The following is a 27,614-nucleotide window of genomic DNA, read 5'->3' as shown; positions in this document are numbered from 1 at the left end:
TGTGCATTTCTTATGCCTGTGTTTTGTGATTATGTACAATTTTATGTAGGAGGAAAAGAACATTTTCTTTTCTAATGTATTTCCTTTATAATTAAAATCCACTATTGAAACACTCTTAAAAATGGTTACAGAACATGTATGTGGTCTTTGGATATATTTACCTTCTTAATCTAGTCACTAAGTGCCTACTATAAACACCACAAGGGTAGGAACTGGGCCTGTTTTAACCTGATTTATAAAAACTAATTTTCTTTCATTATTCTGTAAGTTATGGCCCTCTACCATTCAAACTATTCATTATAAATGAAATAGTAACCCCAAAGATAGATAGCAGGGAAAACTAAAATGAACTGTCTTGATCAATGAAGACATCATCCTTTTCTCATCTAATAACTTCCAAATTCTGGACAAAATATAAGGAGAAGCAAAAACAGGTTTTTATTATTGCATAAATCTGAATATGACTCTCCAAAAAATTTTTTAAGTAAAAAAAGAACTGAAAATTTTAGCCCCAAGTCTTCCTTTGAATGTTGATACTGATGATTTAAGAGCAGTGTAGGATTGATTAAATGTTTAATCATGATAATGATTAAATATTGATGATTTAAAAGCAATTTAGGAAGACTTACATGAAATTATTATTGAATAAAATAATCTGAAATTAATACACTTAAGTAAAAGACAATTTGTATCTTAAGTTTTATTGCAGAAAATCATAGGCAATCAATTAAGGATATAATTGTTTTTTAGAAATTTAAAAGTAAAACTTCAAGAAGTAGATAAATTGAGAGAAAATGTCAGCTTATTACTTTGATTTATAAAAGAACTCAATTATATAGTAAAGGGCTATGACAAGGGGGGTGTGTGTGTGTATGTGTGTGTGTGTGTGTGTAGGGGTAGTTCTTAGAATATATCAGTTGTTTTGTACTAATGTCAACTTTATTTTTAACATATAAAACTTACATTCTTCCTCTTATCACAAAAACTGAAGTAAATACATTCCATCCCTCAATATGACTGTGTTTTGGGGATAAAGGGAATTTTGCACCCCTATTTATGGCTTCTTATTTCTCTACAATAACCCCATTCAGGGAAATAAAGGGCACATTTGTTTTACTGCTCTCATCTAAGCACATTATAAAAGGCGAGATGATTGCCAGATCATCTATACTTAAACTATTGGAATGTAATAGGACTGAGAAATCCCTTATAGAACACACAGAGGTCAGATTTGACACTTTAGCTTGACTTCATCATATCTGGCATAAGAGCATTTAGTGATTTTTTTTAAGCCATTAATAGAGCAGGGTTATGGGAAAGCTACTCTAGAATTGACATTTCATTTTTTTGTATGAATGTAAGTGAATTCAATGTATGACTGCTTCTAAAGGAATACAAGACAAGTTTACCCAACTATAGAACAGATACAATTAAAAAATGCAAACCCTAGTGATACAATTAGAGAATTACAAACTCAAATGTGGCAAACAAAATGGTGCAGCAAGATAGAAATGGTAAATAAGGTGACTAAATTGTATTGTCATTACTTCCTTGTATATGTATTTTTAAAGCAAGGAAATCAGGAAATTTAATTAGTGTGACAATTTGTATCATTTTACAGTCAATACTGTGAGTTTTTTGAATCTGTTCCAAGCAACATTTGTTTATTATACTATTAAGAAAATGAAAACAAACCACCAATAATAAAGGAAATCAGACTCAGAAAACAGAATATTAGATTTTGAAAGGTATTTCCTTATTATAGGAGAATCTCCTACTGGATTCTAAGAATGTTATGAAATTATTCAGTCTGTACTTACTGCATAACTATTATGCTCCCTGGTAGGATAGGAATTAGGTACACATTAGGGATGGGTATGAGAGTAGACAGGATAAAAACTGAAGACAAGGGCTTGTATTCAAGAAGCTCACAACTGTGTCTGAACTAGAATGATTCAAAGAGCAGAGTCAAAAGGGAAAAGCTGGAAAACAGTTCTTTTAGTGAAAATTCAACTATAAAACAAACTAGTTTTCCTCTTTAAAGAAAGAAAGCTCTCTGCCAGCATGCTGAACAGAACTTTCCTGTGTTGTCTGATAAGAGCCTATTCTCCAATCTCTGGATGAATCATGCTGATTATTAACACACTAGAGCAGAGCTCAGGTTCCATTTCGTCACTTTCCAGGGTGAATGTTGAGTTTTAAAAAGATACTGTTTGTAAAGTGTCTGATGCATGATAGGTTATTATGTATAAAATTATTTCTAGAGGAAGATAATTTTAACTTCAGCCTTCTAAGTGACACTGCCTCCATATACTGTTCTACTGGTTTGTTAGCAACAAAAGTCCCTTGGAAGTCATTTATGTTAGAGCTTCTCTGTACCAAATTTTATTCTAGGGTTATTCTATTATAATAAGTTTTATTCTAGGTAACAAAAATTACTTCAGGATTTGTTAAATAGCAGTGAGAAGAAAACAATAAAGACATATATGAACACTAAGGGTGGTAAAACTGTTTCAGAACAGTTCTGACTATGGCTTTCAATAAAATGGAAAAGCTGTATCTACACAGCAGAGACAAATTGTTTCACTGCTTTTGCATCCTAGTATATTAGCACAGGGATCAGTATTTAATAGGGACTCAATCAGTGTCTACTGAGTAAAACAAACTATGTGATGAGCAGAAATCTGGAAGTATTGTAGGTTCTGAAATATTGCTGCCATGTGGACAACACTTCCCCCTGAAGTTAAAATTACCTTCCTCTAGAAGTAATTTTATACATAATAACCTATCATGCATCAGACACTTTACAAACAGTATCTTTTTAATACCCAACAGTCACCCTGGAAAGTAAACATCTTTTTGGTTTTCAAATTAGGGAAATTAAAGCTTAGAAAACTTAGATAACTTACTCAGTTCCATCCATGTACACAGTGGGGTATCTGGGACTAAGGCTTACTCATTCGGATCTTTTTCTAGCACACCCATGAATTGGTGGGCAAGGATTTATATAATTATTGTTTGAAATTAAAGTTAAGAAATCAAATCCATTCTGTCTGGGAAGCATGTATTTCTTTACTGATATCTATGAAAAATAAAAGGATGTATTTTCTTCCTGCCTGACTATAACATAGGCTTGTATTTTAAGAGCACCAAAGGAGACAGACTGAATTTACAGCTATGGCATAGTAATGTTCAGTTTGGGTAGAAACAGAACTACCCTGGTTCCTCAGCAGAAGGAGCAGAGGGCAAATGGCAGGTAGGCAAACCCTAAAGAGAACTAAGGGTATTTCTTAGTGGCTAGGTGGGTATCACTTCCAGGAGGCACTAGAGACATTTCTATTTCTATAAGCAAAACAGAAAGCCATTGGTGTGTCCCCTGGGTTGTTTCCGATGTTTGGGGACAAGAAGTGGTAACACAGGTACAGAAAAAGAGTATCATCTTTATTAGCATCATTGAGACTCTCAGATTAAGGACTTACACTTCTGCCAATGATGGACTTAAAGAAAAAACCAGATCCATCCTCTAACCTGTGAATTAGAAAAGCTGGATAAAAATACAAAAAGGATCTCTTTGATGGCACCTTGAGAGGACAAAAGCCTGAAGAGAAGGTGCAGAGAAGTCTGTCCATATTCAACTCTGTTTTTCCCCTTGAATCATTTGCCAATTTAGAAGCTGTTCCAGAGGCTGAGAAGTCACTCAGAAAGTGGCAGCTAAGAAGCAGGGAAGCCAAGAAGAGCTTTCAGGAGTCCCATGGTTCTGAACAAACAAAAATTGACAACTAGGGAGGAAGAGCCCTTGAGAACACCTCAGGCTTTTAGCTGGGACACAAAAAGGGTCACCCTAGGAGTAAGAACGAACCTGAAATAGACTAGATCTGACAGACTGAAAACCGTATAGGCTACGATGTTCTGCTCTGGGCCTCGTTTCCTAACAGAAGCAAAAGTAAAATCCTTGTTGAATTAAAAAACATCACTCAGAGCCTGATTTTTTCCATAAACAAAGACAGCATTCTATTAAGAATTTCTGGGCATACCAGGAAACAGGAATAAGAAAAAGGCAACAGAAACAAGACCCATAGATGACCTAAATATTGGTGTTATTAGGCAAAGACTTAAGAATTTCTCTAGAGAACTGGAATCTATAAATAAGAATCAAATAGAAATTCTAGAAGCTGAAAAACACAATGACTCAACAAATTGGAAATTTAATTTAAAATACTTAAAATCAAATAAAAATTTAAAAACTTATTTATAATAAAGCAAAAAAACATGAAATGTTTAGGCATAAATTTAACAATATATGTGCAAGACCTTTATACTAAAAATTACAAAGAGAAAGACTGAAATAGAGAGGTACAGAGATAATGCCATGATCATAGACTGGAAATTTTAATATTCTTAAGATGTCAAGTCTTCCCAAAGTGATCAATAAATTCAGCAGAATCCCAACCAAAATCCCAGCAGGCTTCTTTTACAAATTGAAAATTTGCCAATTCTAAAATTTATATAAAAATGCAAAAAACTTAGAATGGCCAAAAGAATACTGAGAAAAAAAAGTTGGATAAGTTGGCATACAGATACACACATATTTACTTATCAATGGAACTGAATAGAGAATCAGAAAATCAGCTGAATTTCGATCAAGGTGCAAAGGTAACTCAGTGGAGGAAAGGAGAATCTTTTCAACAAATGCTGCTGGAATAGCTGGATTCTTATTTTGAAAAATATAAGTATCAACACCTATTTTTATACCATAAGGAAAAATTAACCTTCAGTGGATGATAGGCCTAAAAGCAATATACTGTGAATATTACAAAATAATAAGAGGACTTTATTTATAACTTTTATGCCAATGATCTTTAATATTTGGGCAATATGTACGAACTCCTAGAAAAATACAACATACAAAAACTTTTCTTCAAAAGACATAAAATATTAAGAAAATAAAAAGACAGGCCACAAACTGGGAGAAAAATATTCACAAAGCACACTTTGACCAAAAAAAAAATGTACACAGGGAAGGGGAAATGGAGAGGTATTATTCAAAAGGTATAAAGTTTGGTAGACAAAATGATTAATTCCTAGAAATCTACTATACAGCACAGTCCCTACAGTTAACAATACTGTATTGTATAAAAATTCACTAAGAGGGTAGCACTTACGTTAAGCACTTTTATTTTAAAAAATGATAAATAATGAGGGTAGGAGGAAACACTTGGGAAGTGATGGGTATGTTTACGGCATACATTGCAGTGACAGTTTTGTGGATGTATACTTAGTTCCAAACACATCAGTTGTATACATAAATATGTACAACTTTTGTAGGTCAATCATACCTCAAGAAAGAAAAAAGGTGGGTACATAATATGTAAGTAACTGCTACAACTCAATTATAAGAAAACAAAATCAATTTTTAAATTGGCAAAAGTTTCAAACACATTTCATAAAAGTGTCACTGTATACCCGCTCAAATGGCTAAAATTAAAGATGGACGATACTAACTGTTGGCATTTGATAGAAAGACCCATCATTCTTTTAAACTGGAAGGAACATAATTAAAGAGTGCAGATGCAGGCAGATTAGATGGCGGGAAGATGAGAGAATTCTTGGCTAGGCTCACAATTCTTTTTCCCATAAGGGATGAGGCAAAGTCATTGGTTGAGGAGAAAGCTGGTAATATGAAGAGGAAAGAAAAAGAATGAAATAACAGGTTTAAAGAGAGTAAAGTAACTACAGAAAAGAGTAGGATGACTGGAGTGTGGGAGAGACCATTTGGGTGAGATTACATTACTCCACCGGATTGTTAAGCTCCTGGGTATAAGCTCAGAAAAGATAAATGCATGAGTTCATTATGAGCTGGGTTTTGCCAGGCCGGAATTACAGAAGTCAGGGACAAAAGAGTTGAGGGAATTTGCAGGGAAGTGATTTTAATGCCACTGTTTGTGAATATATATAAAATTAAGTAAATTAAGTAAATAAACAGTTCTTTACACTGTGAAGACCTATGCTAGTGTAAGTGTAACAGTGGCAAAACTAAGTACAAAGTACCTCAATTTATGTGTGGTACAGAGAGGAAAGGAATGTAGAGGTTAAAATAAGCACCTAAATGCAATATATCCCAAACTGAACCATCTAATGATGTAAAGAACTTATTCCTTATTCTACACAGTTTGAAGTCTAAAATTTATTTTTCCTTGTTTTCCAAATCAGCCTTTCCACAACTATTTAAGCTTCACCACTAACCTTTTCTTTCATGTGTTTCCCACTATCTTCCGTTATGTTCCCTTGCCTGCCCCGCCCCCCACCCCACATCTTGCCCCCTGCTCACACACTATTTGTGATCAGTCTTCAGTGATCCTGCGATAGTTTTTTGTTTTTTGCTTTTTACATAAACACACATGCCACTCCTCTACCCAGGAGCTTTCTTTACAATACCTACTACCAAGACCATCAGATTTTATCCAAAAACTGTAAAATGCCCTTATTTGTCTACTTCAGATAATCTAACTTTCTTACATTCCCCAGGCTCCTTCTGCTTCTCTCAGTGTATCTGCTTAAGTCTGTTCCTTTCGTTCTGGCTTTCACAAGTACTCAGTTTTTATGTAGGCCGCAGATGAGAAAGCACTCTGAAATACAAAGATAAAAAGTGTTTACCAAGACTGAAAAAATTTCTTGGGAGAAATTTCTTGAGAACTGAGTACCCTGCAGCTGACACTTTTAGATTAGTCTAAAATTAAAAGTGGGTGCGTACAGTTTCACACAGATTTTATTTTTACAACCTGCTAGGTTGTTTCCATGCTGTATGTAAAAACAAAACAAAGCCAGTGCACTTTTACAAGTGACTTCAGTCCGTCTACTGAAGTGGTTTGCCTATACCTTGTGAAAATGGAAAAGGGGCAGAATTTTCTTTTCGAATGCTTTGCACAAGCGGCCTTCCTTTAGTTAACAAAATTTGACAAAGACCAAGACCATGCCAAGAAACACAGAATGTTTCTGACAAAAATGTAAAAGTAAAGTTAATGAATTCCTCAAATTCTTAACAGAAGCAGTTAAAAGCCAAAAGACACACTTCCTTACATAATTATAAAGCATTTTTAGGTTCTACACAGATATTCTATTTGCCTGCGTTCCTTTTTCCCTGTGACACCCTTACCGCCCAAGGAGTGATGCTTAAACACAGTATGGGTGGGTCAAGCCGGTTCAGGAACAGATTTGCAGGCAAAAGCCGGTTACATCCCAGCACTGGGACGGCGCCCAGCAGACCTCTGGATCGCTTAAAGAGTCAAGAGGAAAATACAGTTTGAATTTCTACCTCATATACCATTAACTTTCCACAAAGATTTCCAGAAACCTGACTCACAGCCAGAAACCCAAACCCTGTGGGCGGGAGGAAAAAAAAAAACCTACTACGCCATCTCAGCCTTCCCGAGCCAGGAAACGTGCAAAGATGGAGACAGACGCACGCGCCAGCGGCGCCTACGTCCCCACAATGCGCAAGCGCAGGGCGAGGCCCCGCCCCCTCGCGCTCCCGAGGAGGCGCGCGCACCAGAAACCAGCTCCCGCTGGCGTCGCCTGGGGCTTCCGCCCCGAGGCCCGGGGGTCGCCGTTCGGTTCCGGTTCTAGCCCCTCCCCCTGGCGGGGACCCTCCAGAAGTCTCAATATCCGGGACCAGAGGCTTTCGCCAGCGCGCATTTCCGGCGACCGGCGCGAACGAAAGGATCCGGTGACGCCTCTTCCCGTCTCGTCAGCCGCCTGGGCTTCGGCTCTCGGTGCGGCAGCGCCATCTGGTGCCGAGTCTCGGGCTGCCCGCATAGGGGCGCGCGCCTTTCTCTCGGAACCTTCCAGAGAAAACGCGGGCCCGTTTTTCCCCTCTCCCGCCCTCGGGAAGGAAGAGACCCGAGACTCCGCCCTGCCGAGTCCCCTGCGAGGTACTTTGCAGCACTTCGAAGCTCAGGCTGCCTGTGCGTGTTAACTATATGTACGCAAGTTGAAGAGGAAACTGAGTTCTTTCTCTAGTTTTACGCCCAGGAAAAAACGGTTCTTTTTTGTGTTCTTGGGCCCGTCGCAGTCATCCCTGCCTCAATTCCTTAGTTTGGCTGGACTGGGGCCCCAGCATTTCTCGCTTGGCGGGAAGATGGCACAGGCATTGTGACTTTGGTTTCTGCTATGAAGAGCTTTTCTTTTCACTTACTAAGCAGTGTTGGAAAAATATGCAGTGTACGTGTCTGGAGCCCATGGAGGAGCGGAGAATTTAGTGGATAATTTCGTTTAAAAACAGGCTAGGGAAATTTCGGAAAAGTAGCCTCAGAAACACTCAGGATGAATATAGATTTGTTTGCGTGTCATCTTTTAGCTACCCAGAGAAGAAAAATTTCTCCCAAGTCAGCAAAATCAATGTAAATTCTCTTTTGATGATGAATTCTTACTTGAAAACCTAGATTTTCCTGAGAGTCTGTAGGCCTGATTATATTAGGTAGCTAGCATTGGATTTTTCCTAGTGGTTTATTGGAATGGTGCTTTAACTGAGTATCGGAGTACTACTGAAAGTTACGAACTAAGTTTCCTATAGAATTCGGAGCATACTGACTTGACTGCTCCACTGGGTATTTCTGCTACAGCAGTGATTTTCAAACGTGAACATGCATCAGACGTCCCTGGAAGGCTTATCGAAACAGATTGGCCTCAACCCCAATGTTTTTAACTGTGAAAGTCTGGGGGTAGAGATGGGTAATTTTAGCTTAGAAAATTTTTCCTTAATACATAAGCTGTTTGTTCTAGAATCACGCTGGGAATAATTTGGAACTCCAGATTGCTTTGTCAGTAATGCTTTCCACATTTGTAGGAGAAATACTGATGACACTAAAAGGGGAGAAATCTATTGTTGGGAAGTAATAAATTAAGCTCTATAACCAGTAAAGTCCCAGACAAATGAATATTCACACGTTAAAATAACTACTACATGTAAATATGTTCTATATATGATCATGTGGTAGAAGGTGCTGTGATACCAATTGAAGTGACTATTTCAATTCTGCAGTAATTTTTGTCCCTTACATGAGCTATTGAAAATCAGTAAGTCAGAAATGACTAGAATTAAGGACAAAATTGTTATAACCTAACATTCTCACTTTGCCCTTAGGTAGACACCAGGCTTTTCCAAGTCCTTTTACATCTCCCCAAATTTCTTTGTTACTCTGAATCCTTTAACAGTCCCACTCCACTCCGACTGTGCCATTTACAAATGTACACAATGTCTTCATTTGTAAAAACAGTCATCTTATTTGTAAAAATGGCTTACCTAATCTTTTCTGATGGCATTTTCTTTTAGGTTAATTCTGTCAAATCCTTACTGTGCCACAGCATTGACAGTGAATAAAGTGCACTGTACACTATTAAGTTTTGTCCTTGCACCTAATTGAAATACAAATATTGTTAGATAGGTTGTGGGTTCATAGTTGAAATTATCCCTAAAACTGATAAAGTTTAGAATGTTTGCTCTGATGTGACTAACCTTACTATAAAGAATAACTGATACACACTTGATTTGTAAATTAATAGAGCTAAAGATCAACGGATAGAACTGAAATGCTGCTTTTGCAATAATTCAGTAAAGTTTCTATGAGGCAAAAGCAATTTTAATAATGTCACTGAAGTGATTAAAGGAGTGAATTCTTTGTGAACTTTGAGGAATGAATCCATACTCTAAAATTTAAGTAACTTATAACAAAATTACATCAGGTCAGTGACATTGTACATTATGTGATTTTATAAAATTAGATATTAATCAATTTCTTTCTGTGTATTTTAGGCTCATCCACTAGATGGTTCATTTCTAGCTTGTGTCAGACACTGGGTTACCTATATTGGCCCTGTCCCTAAATCAGCCCTCAAGAGAGGAGATTCATGGGCTTTAAGAGTCCTCCTTATAGAAGAATGCAAAGCTCATTATTTGTACTAACATACGAATAAGCCCAATTTCATAGACTAATTATTACTGACAACTAAAGCCTTCACAGTAGTAACCTACTGAATGAGTTATTTAGGCATATTAAATTTGGATACATCGACTAAAATTACTGCATTACCACAGATAACTGAGAATTCTACTTTGGTTCTCTACCAAGTTGTGTGGTGCCACTAACTGCTGACAACCTTGCAAACTCTCACTCTATATGATCACATGCAGGCTATTGGAATTACTGTAACGCTCAAGAGGCTTGCTTTCCTGCCAGTGTATCATCAGTGTTGTATTTGAGATGTTAACTATTCTTAATTATTGCTTTTCTTCTACTTACTACCTTTTTAAAGTTATGTGAGGTTTTATATTTGTGAATTGTTTTGTACTTTTGTAATTTCCAGGTGTTATCATTTGGCTGTTATTTTCTACCTCTCAGTCTTTAAAAATCATTATTACTCTGTTCACTGGACTTCAGGTTTTTTTTCTTTTCCCTTCTAAGATGATTGAACCTCCAAGAGAAAAAAAAAAAAAAAGGTTGAGAACACATAAAACCTCTGTATTGCCCTAAGAATCTGAGTACTTTTTATCTGAGTAATTACAAAGAGTTCAAGGAAAGAAAGGCACATGTTCTGTGCTTCTTTTTAAAATGAACCTTGTTACAAATCCCCTCTGGATGAGGGGAGGTGTGACATGAAACACTCTACTCATTAGAAATGCTACCTGTTGTATTTTGGGAACATTATTAAATAACCCTACTTTATTGACTAAATGTAATTAGTAATTTATGACATTTATTTATTTATTATGCCTATTAACATCACCACTTATCCTGGCTAATTTTGCCATTAAACATTATGTGAGATAATGTCATTAATTTCATTCAAGAATTGGTGGAGTTTGATACAGTAATGATATTAAAACTCCAGTCTCAGATTTGCTTTCAAAAGTATTTTCTAATTATTCATTACTGCTGGGTTCCATTTTTTAAATCATCCCTCCCATTTTCTAAAAATGTAATACGTAAATGGATATGTAATGAACATCTGTGGAAAGAAGCATTTCTTGAAGGAGAAATTTTAAAGTTCTTGAAGGAGAAACTTTAAAGTAAGTTAATTCAGCTTTTACAGTGCCTTAACTATTTAGACATCTTTTTATCAACGTTACTTTTGCTACAATCAGTGGACTTGTTAATACTTTTCATTTTAGCCTAACCATACTGATATTCACACTATGACTTGGTACTGGGACTCATTTTTCTGTTTTTTGTACACTGGCGATATGTAGTCTTTTTGTCAATCACTGGCAGTTGAATCTCTACAGCTGTAAAACTACCTTTTTATGGTGTTGGAGATACAGTTCTCAGATTTTCTAATCTGTTGGCTTGTTATGCTTTAAGTCTCATTAAAATTACCTATCATTTCTGATAAGTTATTCTTTGGAAGTAAGTTTGAATTAATTTGCTGTACTTATTTTAATGACTGTTCTCTCTAATGGTGAACCACATTTATTACTGTGTCATTAAAATAATATCATTTCATGTTTGCAGCCAATTTAAATAGAAGACTAACACATTGCACATGTTCCAGTAATAATTGATATAATTTGTTATATGGATGAATTAAAGTAGTGAGAATACTGATGCAGAGCATACTTTTTTTTGTTAAAAAAATTTTAAACTCTTGGCATTTGATAAAGATAAAATATTTTACTAAGTTTACCATACTAGTTTGTGCAATGCCAATTATAATAGTTTGGAAAAAGTAAAAATATAAAGATATTTCTATATGACTTTTAAAATCTTACCACAGAATTAGCCAGTTCCCAGTGGATCTTCTTCAGCAGTTATGGTATACTCTTTTATTATTAATCTCTGAGCATTGATCAGAATTAATTGGAATTATTGATCAGAATTAGTCATTAACAGTACTGAACTAACTGTATCTCCATCTTTTTCAGTAGCCTTGATGTTTTGGTTATATAGCTTTAGGCATTGTATCAATTCCAGTGTCTTAAATGTGCTTCCATTCCAGACAAAAGTTAGTCCATTAAGCAAATTTCTATTATATACTTTCTTTGTGTTGAGTACAGTAATATCTTCTCAACTCTAATTCCTATTGTACAAAATTCTACACACAAGGATTTATGTGCTCTTGTGCTTTTTCCACAAATGTAAGAATTTAGAATTACTGTATTTGTAAGCATATGCATGACTTTTCTTGAGAATAATTTTTAAAATTGCAACAAAAGCATGGGGTCTTTGGAAGAGAAAAAGGAGGTAAAAATATATGGAAGAGCAAGTGTAAGTAGATATTTTTATGTAAGCTTGGGAGAAATATAGGAAATAGGCAAAGTAAACCAAAGGAAAGAAATTGAAACATGTAAAAGCTTCAGGGTGAGAGTAGTGTTCTACTGTGGTGGTTTGTACAGTGGCATTAATTTCTCTTAAACATAAAACTGCATTTGGAAAGGTTTGAAGACTATCTCACAGAATACTGGCATTTTCTCCTTCATTATCCAAGTTAAATAAAGTAACTGAATCATAAAATTATAAAACACTGATTGTTTGGTGAAGATCCAAGGGAAAATGCTTCTTAAAATTCATATTTATAACAAAGCAAAATCACATTCATAAGCACCTTGAGAAAATTGATGGGCTAAGGAAATCCCAAAAAGTTTTTAGGAAGAAGAGTTAATAGTTACTGCACGAAGCTAATTATTACTGTTTAAAAATACTTAAAATGCCATTAGTTGCCTTATTTAACGAGCTGTTTGTCATTATTTTAGATTCACTTATAACAGCAATCCCCTAATTGTGCTTTACCTGTTAAGGCCTTAAGTACTTCATTCCTGCTTTCTCTTGTAATAACAGGCTTTGGGGCTGTACCTTTTATGTTGATAAGTAATGCTAGGCAAAGAAATAAAGGTAAAACAACCCCAATACTTGAAGAAAACAGTTATAAATACTAAGAGTATTTACAGCAATGCCTCAAATATAGCATATGCCTAAGGAGTATTTTGTATAAGAAAAATAACATTTCTTTTATTTGAAATTAGTAAAATATACATGCATCAAAATAAATTCAAGGTAGAGCAAAGTAATATATGTAAAGAAAAGCAAAACCAAAAATCAGAAGAAAATGCAGGTGAATAGCTAATCTCCAGATAGGAGGAAAGGACCTTTTTTAAATCACAGAGGCAATCAGAAATCAAAGGAGAAGACAACTGATAATTCTTGCTACATAAAAACTTTTAAGTTTGTGAAAGTTGTAAAGTTTGTTAAAAATTTACAGAGCAAATAAATTAGAGAAAATGTTTGGCCTTAGTATGTCAGTCCATTAAAAAAAAAAACCAAAATATAATTCTGAAAGGGATTTCAAGAGATTTTTAAAAAGAATTATACATAAATGTTATACTTTTCTCACTTTCCAACTGTTCTAAAAAGTAATTTTTAATTCTGACAAAGCTGCAGTGGGTATATGGTTGCCATATTTAATAAATAAAAAGAGGAAGCCCAGGTAGTCTAGATAAACAACAAATATGCAATATTTGGGGCATATTTATTTTAAACTTACTTGCAGTTTATGTTTAACTGGCAACTTATATTTTCTCTGGTATTCCTAAGTGGGATTCTCTTAAATGTAGCTGGTGGGAGTTTAAATTTTGATAAACTTTTTCAAAAAAGTGATGTGTCATTATAAACCAAGAGCCTAAAAATAGTCATGACCTTTGACTTAATAGTTCTAATTCTGATAAAATAGATAAGGGAAATAATCAGACAGGAAGTCATGGATGTGAGGATCTGTATTTGTAATAGAAAATTAGGAACAAATGTATAGTAGGGGGATTGGTTATATAAACATATCTTTGCATTAGGATATTAAGCAGCCGTAAGTGTGTTGACTTCAAAAGGTAAGTGAAAATCATATTACAAAATGGTAACAGTCCCTGTATATGGGTAATGGGATTATGGCTAATTTTATTTTCCCTTTTGTTGTATTTGTGCTTTCTGATTTCTATATAATAAGATGAATTGTATAAGAGTTATAACAATTATAAATTGCTTATGTCTAACCACTAAATAGTCTCTTGGAGTGGATATATAATGAAACAAAATCCAGTGCCTTACTATTTATAAGAGATGCAGCTAAAAATTATTCAGAAAAATCGCAAATGAAGCAATGAGTATACTTATATCAAACTAAGTAAAGCATGAGTATTAATATCAGATTAAGTAGAATTTATAGCAGAAAGCAATACATAGGACAGGTTTAAAATACTATAATACAGAGATATACCATATGGAAAAAAATACTGAATTAAAGCCAGGGGAAGTGAGACTTTTGGAAGTAGAATATAGAATTGAGAAAAAGGACATGGCAGACTCCAGAAAACTGACTAATTTGGAAGAGGTTCTTAACATGGAACCATTGGTTGAAAAAAATCCAAATGTATAAGGCCCATCACTTCTTAAAAGTGAAACACTTCATAGAAAACTTACTGACACAACATAGGTTCATGAGAAGGACTAAAGCTGTTTCTGCGGAGTAGACTGGTGAGGAAAATGTGATGTCTGAATCACGATCGCAGTGCTCTGAATGTGCTGCATATAGATAAGGTTTTGCAAAATCAGGCCTCGCAGGAACTAACAGGTACATACAACCAGCAGACAATACTGGATATAAGTGGTACATTTTGGTTAATTAAACCAATTACAAGTTTGTGATAAGTCCTTTATTTAAAAATCTCCAGAGTGCTTAAAAAAAGATTATAGTCTTGTGCTATGCAATAATACTAACTTAGAGAATTCAGCATAGTTAGCTGTTTTGATATATATCTTACTATACAACTACTAGTCTATCTTCAATTACACAAAAAATGAATGATGACACTTAGGATTTTAAAAACATAATTAAAATGGCAGAATATCTATAGCTAGGGGGACATATCTAATTTATCTATTACTCAGTCACCAAGATATCTCAGTAAATTTTCCTAGGCAGAAACAATTAACATTCTTATAAAATGAAATAGCCAGTGAATCTCAAAGTGTAGACCGCAGCATGGCTTCAGCTATTCTAGAGCCCTGCCCCAAACCTATTGAATCAGAAACTCTGAGAAGGAGAACCGACATTTTAAAATTTAAAAATAAGTGTTTTATCAAGTTCTCCAAGTTATCCTGATGGATTTTATAATCTGAGAACCACCAAATTAGATAAGATAATGAAAGTTTAAGCAAATACCCAAGTTCTTAGAATTAAGGAATAATCATAGTGTCTAAAAGTAAACAATACAGAAACAGGTTCCTCTGAATGTTATCAAATATTATGAAACTCCTCTGTGCAAAGAAGGCGCTGTGCTAGACACTTGAGGATATTAGTGAACAAAGGAGTAGAAGTACAGCGCTCGCTGAGGTTTCATTTTAATGGAACTATGTAATGCTGCTATAAACAAATTTAGATTTTTTAAATCTGTGAGCAAGGCTTTTATTGAATAATTAGGAAAATGAAAAAGAAGAAAGCAAAAGGAAAGAAATAATAGTATATGCATTAGAAAATAAGAAAAAAGTGAAGAAATCACAAAATCATGTGGAAAGTCCCAGTAAAAATTAGAAATGATAGAGGAGTTATAACTTGTAGAAAACATATGTTAAATACATACATATAATTAATTACTAGTTATAATGATCAAAGGATCAGTTCAACAGGAAAATAGAACAATTATAAATATACCTAGTATATAAAAACTTTCAGAATAACTAATGAGAAATATTTGTTCATATTATTATCTATATTAATAAAAATAAAGCTTTGAGAGAATTAAAAGTAGAAATAGATAAACTATGCTTCTGTATATCAGAAAATAATGCTTCAAGGATTCTAGCTACTTCCTAATTATTTTATAGATTTAATGCAATTCCAGTGAAAATCATAATGAAATTTTGATTTAATTTTGTTTTTCAACCTGACAAAGTTCATCTGGAGGGTTAAATAAGAGAATATACAGAATATTTTGAAAGGAAGAGAAATGAGTTACACAAGATATAGTAGTAAAACTGTGATATCTAAAATATTGTAATGCTGATGTCAGGATAGAACATTAATTGAATGAAATGTCCAAATATTATAACATTTTATGTATCTTATATATTGGAAGACATTACAACATAATTTGGAATGAATACTTCAATAATTTCTGTTGATACAAATGACTGAATTTAACCTTGCAGTTATACCTCTTGGGAATCTCTTTTATGAAAATAATCCTCAAATGGAGTGGGACAAAAATATTAACTGTAGCTTTATTCATAATTGTACAGAATTTTAAACACCTGAACACTGAGTAGGGGACTAGTTAAGATAACCATAGTTAATTTACAACTCACAAATAGAAATATTACACTTATTAAAATGATTACAAATAGTATGTCATTATAAGGAAAATGCTTATAAATTTTATGTTAAGTGAAATGGGAAGTAAAATCATATAAATAGTGTGATTATAACTACGTAAACGTAATAAAAATAACTTTGCATAAAGGGAATGATAGGAAATACATATACCAATATGTTAATTGTAATTTTGTGTTTTATTGTAGTCTGAGTAGAATTTTTATATTCATTTATAATTTATAATTATAAAAATGAGCAAATATTTTCATTACTTTTTCAGGAATTATATTAATATTTAAAAAATTCGTTGCCAATTTATTTTTCAGAATTTATTAAAAATTTTTTGAAAAAGATTTCTATTATTAAGATCCTGATTGTATTATACTGAAAGTTTGGTGAACATGCCAAGTACTTATTTCCTTCATGAGTTTGAATTTCAATTGTGTGTTCTCTACACTGTCAAGTATGTGTCCCAAAGAATATTAATAGATATTTAACCATATTTTAAAGGTGTAGTAATTATATAGTGTAATATTGATATAGGAATACACTAATTACATAAAACACTAATTACATAAAATACCCAGGAAATGTAATTCTTTTAGCCTCTGAATTGGGCAGTGCATCTCAAGATTTGTATATTAAAACTGCCTGATCCCAAACCCCGTAGACTCTAAGTGCCATGAAGTTCTGCCAAGTATTTCTTGAAGGTAGTGATTCTAAGGCAGCAGTTCTCAAAATTTTATCCTGTATCAGAATCACAGAGGGCTTGTGATTCCATCACTTACTGTCTGTGTGACCTTAGGCTAGTTACCTAATTCTCTGTGTCTCAGGATCCCCATCTAGAGAGGAACTGAGGGTAATAATAGTGCCTTCTTCACAGGGTTATGATAATTTTGTGTTAATATATGTAATGTGCCTGGTACCACAAATAGGACTGAATAAATATCAGCTAATTATGCTAATGATCTGTTACTACAGAGGAACAGTATGTAACATTTATTGAGTACTTATTATGTGTTAGTAATTTTATTAGGCACATTAAGGATATAAATGCATTACATTTGTTCCTCATATATCTACCTAGTAAGTGAGAAGTTGTCACACTCATTCTTTGCAGCTGGGAGAAGAGAGGTCCAAAAGGATTGAGCTGGCTGGATATGACTAAGAAAAGACTTGGGGTTGCAAATTCCCCAGAGAGAAAGTTAGGAAATGTGCCAATAAATGTTGGGATTAGGATCAACAATATGTGTGGTTTATTACAAAGACCCTTCCATTAGTTAGTAAATTTTAAGTGCACTAACGTTAAAAGTGCACCTGGGTTTTCTGGATTCATTTTAGGATGTTTTGATTTAGTAGATCTGGAATATGGCCCAGGAATCTGCATTTACAACAAGAGCCCCTAGGGAATTCTGAGGTTTGTGGTCTGAGGGCCAACCACAGTTTTGAGAAACTTAGCTAATGTTCTGAGGTAGCTATGGAAGGATATTGTAAAGTAATCATAAAAGGTTTCAAAATGTGTTTAAGGTCAAACATAGCAAGCTAGTATCTGATCTTAAACTAGCATCTAGGTGCCCTGATTCTTAATCCATTGCTCTTTCTCAACCCAGGGACCTTAGGCCTATGTGTTCTCTGAGTCCAGCATCCAACCGGCTGAACCTCAGCAAAGCTCCTGCAGGGCAGAAGGCTTGGTGATTTTTATTTGGAGCCCAGACCAGCTGAGAAGCTGGATAGCTCTAATTGTCTGCATAAAATTTTCGTAAAGTTTCTGGCAAAGTAAAGAGTTACCCTGTTAGGTGTAACCCTCTTTTCTTCTTGAAATTTTGTTGTAATTGGAGAGGTTGTTTTTGCTACAAATTTCAGAGCCCTGCTTAAATTCTCATGAAGTTCTAGTGCTGTTTGCAAATAGTTTCTAAGTTGATGATCATCCTACACATCTGGTTTTCTTCATTCTACCCACCCATAGCCAGATGTTTCTAGAGGATGGTGATCTCATGGAAAGAGCAAAACTTTGGAGTCAGGAAATATTGGTTGAGTCTTGTCATGCTATTTACTAGCTAAGTGTGTCTGGGCAAATCCCTGAGCTTCTCTATACCTTAATTTCTTCACTTAAAAACTAAAGAGAAAGATATATTAGTGTTTAATGTCAGAATTCAGGTAAAAGGATTTTCTGACTGCTTTGTGACATTCAATCTTTAGTTAGTATTAGGTCCATTCTTATAGTCTAATGCTACCGTATTTTTTCTGAAGCCCCAAATTTGGAAATAATCATGTTTCTTCATCAGAAACATACATGACACAATGGCTATAGAGCTTTCCCAGACACTAGCTTCTTAACTGGTGAAGCAAGAACTGGCAAAAGTAATAACAAATGAAGTTTAATGCTGTCACATTTAATGTTAAGACTGGCATTTTGCATAATGTAATGGACTTTTGATATACCAGATTTCTTACAGAGAAATTCATAAGGAAATAGAAACTATAAAATCAAGATGATGTTTAACTGTTCTTTTGAAATAATGATGTTTAGATATTCATAAAGAATGCTGTCAATGCTTGTTCATTCCCTTCCTACCTACCTTCTCTTTTTCCTTCCTCACTTTTATTACTCTCGTTTATTCCCATTCTGGAAATGACTGACTTTTATAAAAATAATTTTTAAACATTCTGGGTTTATGGGGGGGTCTATTAATTTCTCCCATATGCTTAAATTATTTTCCTAATAATGAGTTAGAGACTTAAAGACTGACTTCTTCCTTGAAGTAGGCATTTGTTGATTCATCATGTGAAAAGAGAAATGGATTTAGCAAAGCAACACCCAGCTAGATGAAATCATCCTACCTCCCATTCAGGTCTGTAGGGTAACACTGAGTACAGTAAGTTAACACGAGATAAGAAATCTTGTGTAAAGAAGTCCTTAATGTTGCTACTTCACTTAGACATTTTAATGACTTGTGATTATTTCCAAGAAATGATTATTTCTAAATAGCATAATAATCCTATACAGTTCCAGGGAAAAAAAATCTTTTGAAGTTGCATGTAGTATTTTACAAAAATGTTTTTAAAAGTCTTGTAGCCATTAGTTTTGCAATGACCTTATTCAGGGAAATTATTGCTTGCTTTTTGGAACTTTATAAGTTCAAATTCTTCATAAAATTTACTATTTTATTATATAGTATACTTCCTTCAGTATGGTAATTGTGTCTCATTTATCTTAATAATCCTAGTACTAGCACTGTGTCTGCTATACAGTAAGTGCTCTGGAAATGCTTTTTAAACTGCTATTTTTGTTCTTTATTGGAACTCAAAATGGGAAGCTTTTGCTAATTTTATAAAGATGATCAAACTCTTCTCCTGCCCTCTCCAACCCTTTGTCTTCTGGAGGAACTGAAGGAAGCCAGAGTACAAGCTCTTGCTAAGAGGCAGTTAGGTATACCTAGGGAAGGTTTCTTCAGAGGTTGTAGAGGATTGGGGGAAAAGGAGATGTTGACAAGACCATGGTCCCTAAACTGAAGGAAGAGTTTCCTTCTCTCTGGTCAGAGCATTGTCAAGTGTGGATGACAGAGAAGCACAAGGGAGTGAGCCACCATGTAATTTAAATGAATGAACATGTCATTTTATAAGAATAAAAAGTCTAGATTTTAAAATACCAACTGCACTAAAACTTATTTTGTAGTAAAAGTTGAAATACAGCTTCACTTGTAGTACAGAAAAAAGTAGAACTTTAAGAGGAAAAAAGACAGTTTCCAAATTCTACTGACATTTTTTCACTTACAGTCTTTCTTTCCATCACTTCCTTGCATTGTGACCTTGGGCAAGATACTTATTTATGTCTCCATTCCTTAGTTTCCTTATCTGTAAATTGAGGTTGATAATTACAGTACCTACTTCACAGGGTTGTTAGAATTAAGTCAGTTAATATTTTTTTAAACATTTAGGAAAGTGCCTGGAAAATACTAGAGACAATAAAGTTTATTTATTTCCTGAAATTAAAAAAAATACTAGCCTATATTTATGGTAGAAAGAAGGGAAGGAAGGAAGGGAGGAGGGGAATAAAGAAGGAAAGAGGGAAAGAAATCAAGAGGAATTCCTAATTTTTTTTAAAGGAAAAGAGTAAACATTTTGACCTTGCTTGTAAGATAATAGTACAATGATTTTTCTCACTTTTTGCTTTCTGTTATACTATGTGACATCTTAGGGCCTGAAATGATGATAAAATAAAATGAAAAATAAGTCTCATATGATTCTGAATATTTAGTCTATTAAAATAAAATGATTGATTATAGCAGTAGTCTGTATGCTAGTATAAAGCTACTGCTGTTATCAACCATGGGATTCACTCACGGTTAGAATTCTGCTCTTAGCGCTCAGTAATCTTCAAGTTCAGTGTCATCCCTTTCTAACCAAGTTACTCATCTGGAAATTAGCACATATCCTAAGGATTGAAAACAATAAAATAAGTGTCATAATAGTTGATTTTAATCTTTCTAGGCATATGATAGGCATGTTTGTATTTTAATATTTAATAGATCTGCCATATAAATTTTCTATTTCCCAGAAGGATATTCTTTTTGGGTGATTATAAAGACTTGAGTTTCTTCATTTACTCTATGTCCACAAATTAGAGGAGAGGTTCAAATGTTTTTGAAGACTAATATTCTTAGATAATTATATTCACCTACTGCATTTACTATGTTTCTTTATAATGTTATGTTTTATTTCCCCAAAGTACCACCTGTTTTTTTCAGCTAAGAGGAATTCCATTTAAGCACAAAACATGACATTCAAATACACTTAAGCTTTGAAAGGATTTGTATGCAATTGGAATATAGTAAGATTAGAGAATAGAGAAGTTAAGGTGTTTCAAAATATCATATAATTGGTGTTGTGGACTAGATGTTTGTGTTCTCCCAGAAATCATATGTTGAAGGACTAACCCCCACCCTCATCCCCCACCCCACAATGTGAGTGTTAGGAAGTGAGGCCTTTGGGAGGTTAATTAGATTTAGACGAGATCATGGTGGTGGAGTCCCCATAATGGAATCAGTGCCCTAATAAGAAGATGAAGATACACCAGAGTTTCTTCTCTCTGCCGTGTAGGGACACAGGGAGAAGACAGCCGTCTATGAACCAGGAAGAGAGCCCTCACCAAGAACCAGATCTGCTGGTGCCTTGATCTTGGACTTCCCAGCCTCCAGAACTGTGAGAAATTCATGTCTGTTGTTTATATCACCCAGTCTATAGTATTTTACTATATAAGCCTGAGCTGTATGTAGATATTATTTTCAGGTTCTGGGAGCTTGATGTAAATTAAGACAGTTACTGACATTGTAGGTAATGTCCTGAGAACAGTATATATTTCCTTACCTGTCTACACAGCTACATTACAGTATAACTTTTTTGGAAGTATTTTTATATAAAATCTTTTTTTCCCTAACAGAACTTTAACTTGGTTTAAAAACTTAAATTCATATTCATAGGTTTTAGTTGATACTTTTTTTAAAAGGTCAAAACAGTCTCTATTTAGATTGTTTCAAAGCATAATATCTTAAGGAAATAGAGGAAGTTATTTTAAAGGGAAAATGATTAACTTTCAAAAAGAAAAGCCTGGGTTTGTTAGTTTGTTTTCCCCCTTCTCCACAGAATCTAGGGTGACTGAAAACATGGGAAATGCTACCTGAAAATGTGGGAGAATTGAACATAATAAATTTTGCAAACCTTGAGTCACAGTAAGGGGGCCCTTTCAGACATAAAAATTGCTATGAGATGAAATTGAACAGGTCTTGGCAGCAACATCCCAGAGAGAACCAAGCACCTCAGAGAGTACATAACTAAAGAATCTGTTTGTGCATACATGCCATCCACCATTTAAAAATTCTTAAAACCCGCCATTGCTCATCTTTAAATATATTTATTTCAGAATCAGGAACATTATCAGGTAAGTTTTAGCTTTATGTTTTTATGCTTTGGTTAGACTGAAAGAATTTGGAAACACAAAATCAGAGCCCTTCAAATAAAAGCTTCACACAATTAAATGCAGTCTTGTGTTTGGTTTGAGTATTTTCCATCTCTTCCTCTGCAATCTGTTGACAATAGTTCTACAGACTTACATTCTTTATATGGATGGTGTATTTCTCTCAGTGCATTCAGTGAAGGCATTAATAAGCTTTAGAAAAGTGTTATTTCTCTCCAAGGCCACTGTTACCACCACTGCATCAAAAAATGTTTACCAATCTTGTCTTTTTATGTTACCTCCTTAAACTTTTTCAGTTTCTTCTTTGAGTTTGCTATAAAAGTTCATAAATTTATAAAGTTATTAATCCATATAAACTTGGAAAGATTATTCCTTTTTGCTCTAGATTTCTAACAGCTAGATACTAGCTTTGCATGAAGATGTGATCCTGAATGTTGTTAATTTAGATTAAGGGAAAAGAAAAAAAAAGAAAATTATCTATAGGACTCAGAATTCAAAACCTTTGCAAAGAACCTAAGCATTTTTTTGACACACTGATAAAAGTTATTTACCTTAGTTTCTTTATTCTATTTGTTCTACAACTGTTTGCTTCCAAACAGAAGATGTTTTTCCCTTGACAGTCTCTGTATGTAGTCCCTGTGACTATTACCAGAAATATTCTTTCTTGTTACTTTTCCAAATTGCATTGCTTAGAAATGCCTCTTTTCCTCCATTACATTTCTTCTGTTTTTAAAATGTGTTTGTGAATGACTTTAGATGTGTATTACAAATTGGATTTGAGAGATCTGTGCCACCGTACCTGACTAAAATTCTTTCCTGCCTTCTGCCAGTGTATCAGGCTTAATGAATAGCCATGGAACTTTAAACTGCTCTTCATTTGAAATTCTCCTAAATTAGTTGCTTTTCAGAGCTACTTGCTAATACCTTGCAATCCAAAGACATCAAAAAATCATACTGTAATGCTTTTGTACAATACAGAGATAATTTAGAACATTAGTCAAACAATTTCAAAGGTGTCATTATTTGATAATAACCCCACCCTCAGACCATTATTGTACCACATGATGTGACTAATACTCTATCATTTCTTTTTGCTGAAACCACAGCCACAAATCAAAGAGTAAGGCATTCTGGCCTTCGGTTTTCTCAGTCAGCCTGAAAAACTGGTCACCTTTTTCGGCTTTAGCAGCTTAATATCGCACTTCAAGTTTTTCAAAATATAGCTGAGATAACATTTCCACTGCTATCTGAGTATAACAGATGATTTATATTCTGGAATGTTATTTGGTTCTGAACCTTGTTTCAGTGTTACCTTTTTCTTATGAGATCTAAAGCTACTGTAAATTTTGGGTTTAATATATGTAAGTGGTAATTATTGAAGATATATCCAAATTTAGAAAGTCAAATCTTCACGTTTATTTCCTATGGGCTTTAAAAAATGAGGAAGCACTGGCACCCATAATTTTCTTTATGACCATGCCCTCAAGTGACTCTGAGTTTGTTTACTCTCCAGCGTGACTGCATGTACCTCTTAACCTGTATAGCCTGATTTCATTTTTCCCTCTGCCTAGTATAACGTTTTTCCATTCTCATGTGTCCATTGTCTATCCAACACTTAAGCCCAAGTCAAATGACACTTCCACCATGAAGCCTTCCTGGATTCTCCACAAAAAATAATGTCTCTTTTTCTTCCGGAATCACATACTACTTTATATGTACTTTTAACTTTTCATACCTAATAATTAAGAAAAGCTTAAAAATGTATACCTCTAAACTCTTCGAAGTCCAGGGATCCTGTCTTACTCATTCTGGAGTACCAAGCTATCAATATATGTTTGTTAAATAAGTGAACTATATATATATAGCAAAACAGTGTTAATTTTATGGGTAAAAGGACAAATTTATCTAAATTGGCTCCTTAAAAAAAATGAAACCATGTTTTACAAATATACTACATGATATGATTAAAATATCAATTGATAATTATAAATAAAATTATATAAATTTTAGAGGATTTCCTAGCATGATCATTGGGAGCTGAGAAGAAGAAAACAACCAAGGAAACCCTTGTCACCAAGGTAAATTATATTGCAAATTATAAGCATTGAAGGAGCTGCTATGAATGAATAGGGTATGATACTGCTAAGATTTTGTTCACTGTTGTTTATTTTTTTAAATTAGCAACTTTGTTGTTTTTGGTCACGTTAAAAAAAAAGACAGTTACTGACATTGTAGGTAAAAAAAAAAAAAAAAAAAAGGTTTTAAAAAGGCATATTTTGGGCTACAGCTCAGTGGTAGAGTGTGTGCTTAGCAAGTACAATGTCCTGGATTCAATCCCCAGTACCTCCATTTAAAGTAAGTAAGTAAGTAAGTAAGTAAATAAATAAATAAAAGTGTGTTTTGATCAAGTATCTATTTGGTGACTTTAAGTAGAGGGCTAACCAAAAAAAAACGTAAAGCAAATTCCCTATGGATTCTGAAGCCTTTGCTGTAATCAGTGACCTAACCTGGGAATGGAGAAGAGGTGAGAACATCAATGCTAATAGGCTCCTGTAGATTCTCACTCAGCCCAGGACTCTGCCTCTAAACAGATCAAAAGGTTATGTCATAGATGGCATCATGATTGACATTAACATTAACTCGTAGCCAGGGACTGATCCAGAATATCCTTGCTTTTCTCTTTCCTTCTTTATCTAACAGGCACCGTCTTCTTTATTCATACTTCAAAGCCCAACTCAATGCCACTTTCTTTGGAAGACTTTGCCAAGTTCAGTTAATTACTTTCTCCTTTGTCCTCTTAAAGCACTTGTACGTATATCTGTTATAAAATGTACCACAATGCTTATACCTCCTAATCTTCTATAGCTAGATTCAGAAACTAAATCTAGTTTTCTGTACAAGTCCAGCCACTAGCACAGTTTCTAGCATTTCTGAAGACTGTGTATAAGCAAAGGTTTTCTTCCCCCTTCATTATAATCATAGCACTTCATCTTATATTATTTTTAAGGCTGCTTTCACTTTCATTTCTATGGAGCCTGCAAAGAAGAGGCAAAAAGCTCACATTATCAAGGGAATGGTGAATAGAGCCAGTTCCCCATGCCTCCTGAAAATCATGAATCAAAGTATCCTGGGAGAAGTGAGAAATCTGCCAGGTCAGAGCCTGCTAGTTTCTTAGCTGGAGGCCTTTTATTCAATTAGGCAGTAGAAGGGGCACTGCCCTCAGGTACTGCCTAATACTAGGTAATTCTTGCTGTGTCTGAATTCCATCCTTCTATAGTTTTTTTCTTATTTCATCTAGCTTACAGTGGGCTTGCCATCACCTACCCTATTATGTAGATTTTAGCATGTACACTAAATAAATTTGTATTTTGGCTTCAGCCTTCAGTTTCTTTTCAGTTGTCTAATTGATGGTTCAGTAATTTCTTACTCCTCTACATTTTAAGCAAGTCATTGTGTGCCCCTCCAATATTCCCACAGTGCAATTCCTGTGCTTTATTGCACTCATCAGCTTGTCTACAAAACTTTATTTAAGCTTCATGTAGTCTTGGTTTAAAGATATATTGCTGAAGCAGACTGCTTCTACCCTGTGTGGTACTGATAGCCACCACTAATACTTTTTGCTCCAAAAAATAAATACAAAGTCCCAACTTTTGAATAAAATTCCTAACATATATTCTGATAAGAATAGCAAACACAAGATAAGACTGACAATGCCTGAATTTTAACTGGAGAGCACAGTAAAGAATGATGACATCTTTGTGAAAACTACTAATAGTGACCCAGGGAAAATCGGATCTAGTATAAATAATAAACACAAACGATAACTAACTGACAGCGGCTAAAACTGCACAAGGTGGAATCTGTTTAAGACTATAGATCAACAGAAGACTCAAAGCTTGGTAATATTTAGATTGTAGAAATCAGAATTTCACAGAAATTATGGCCAAAAGAGCAAATTTACAATGGCCAGGCTATAATTGATAAAACTTAATATGGCCAAAAATTGTTTCCAGGGATCAAATCTTCATCTAATTTATACAGAAAAGTGATTACAATAGATCATTTCAGAAAAATAAAAATAAAAGTGGACAAAAGGTGAAAATGGCTTAACTGCATTGTGTAGAGAATTGATCTATTGGCTAAACTAGCTTAACAAAATCTGGTGTATTTTTTCATCAAAGTTAGTGTACTTAGTATACTTCTGATTGTAGTTATAAACACAGGGTCAAAACATCCCCAGTGTCAAAATAGCTGGGTCAAATGCCCTGTGCACATCTCATACTGGGAATCTCTGTTCTTGAAATCACTGGTGCTTCTCTTAGAAGTCTCTCTGTAGGGCCATAATCACTAATTAGTAACAAAATGTCAAAATGTGTTTGTGGGTTTGCATTTTTCCTTTACGAAATGAAGATATTGTTGGGATTTGTTTTCTGTCCACTGTTTAAATGAATGATTAGAATATCTTAAAGCATGAGGCATTAGGGAGGAAACAGCCAGGAAACTAAGCTGATTTTATTGAACAGGCGTTACTAACTTACAGGCATTATTCCTGAGCAGTAGTTCCCAGTCACTTTGCAGTATGGACTCTCTTACCACGATGTGTTTCTACCAGCACTCCAACTATCTTGCTTTGGTACTTACAGTAAATCATGATAAAGAGAGGCAGCTTGGGCTTGTGGAAAGGGTAGCAAACAAGTACGGAAGACCTAGTATAAACTTTAGAAATGCTAGTGATGACTGGGGGCCTGATGTGGTAGCACTGGCCAGTAAACCATTATGTAGCTCACTGGGGTCAGATGACTTGTAAAGTTATGTAAGGTGATTAGCAAATTCTTGGGACAATTATTTGTTAAAAAAACTCCTGGAAAGAAGAGCTCTGAAACTTTTCTTAAATATTTCCTAGGGATATCAAGCATTTAAGAGAAATAGTGCAGTACCAAAGGTAAGCTATTATTTAATTTCACTTGTGTCCAGTGTAGCTTTGGTACCGTGGTGTCCCCTGTCTGCACAGGGCTGCTGTCTACCATCAGGCACTAAATAATTGAATAAGAGTTATTTTTTTGGGTTGTTGAATATATCATAAAGTTCCAGCATATGAATGAGGGGATTAAAGAGTGAACACACTAAATGTATAAGGTTGTCTATTCAGTATATTTATAAGGCCTCAGCCTAATTTACAAAATTTATGTGTGGCTATATGTTTATCCAAGGGAGATTTGTTAATCTACATTTACAGTAGGGTTGCTTTCATATATGTCTATATAAAATTCAGAGTAAACTGAATAAGAAATAC

At 34.4% G+C, this 27,614-nt stretch overlaps 1 protein-coding gene across 3 annotated transcripts in view; it reads right to left on the bottom strand.

Annotated features, from left to right (window-relative positions):
* The window catches only part of STARD13 (StAR related lipid transfer domain containing 13), a 455,772-nt gene that overhangs the window by 344,152 nt on the left and 84,006 nt on the right, over positions 1 to 27,614 (bottom strand). The window contains exons 1-2 of one of the 3 annotated variants that reach the window (XM_064493213.1): positions 7,154 to 7,321; positions 6,517 to 6,626 (exon numbers count right to left, since the gene is read on the bottom strand). The exons of 1 other annotated variant lie outside the window; for it this stretch is intronic. The gene's annotated coding sequence lies outside the window, so the exon portion shown is untranslated. Of the gene's footprint in view, positions 1 to 6,516; positions 6,627 to 7,153; positions 7,322 to 7,407; positions 7,465 to 27,614 lie in introns of those variants that run through there. One more of the 3 variants, XM_064493214.1, reaches the window with a different exon arrangement.

This window comes from Camelus dromedarius, chromosome 13, assembly GCF_036321535.1.
Source record: "Camelus dromedarius isolate mCamDro1 chromosome 13, mCamDro1.pat, whole genome shotgun sequence".
Taxonomy (NCBI): Eukaryota; Metazoa; Chordata; class Mammalia; order Artiodactyla; family Camelidae; genus Camelus; species Camelus dromedarius.
Note: the sequence above shows the minus strand (reverse complement) of the source record. Positions and strands in the feature narration are given on the sequence as shown.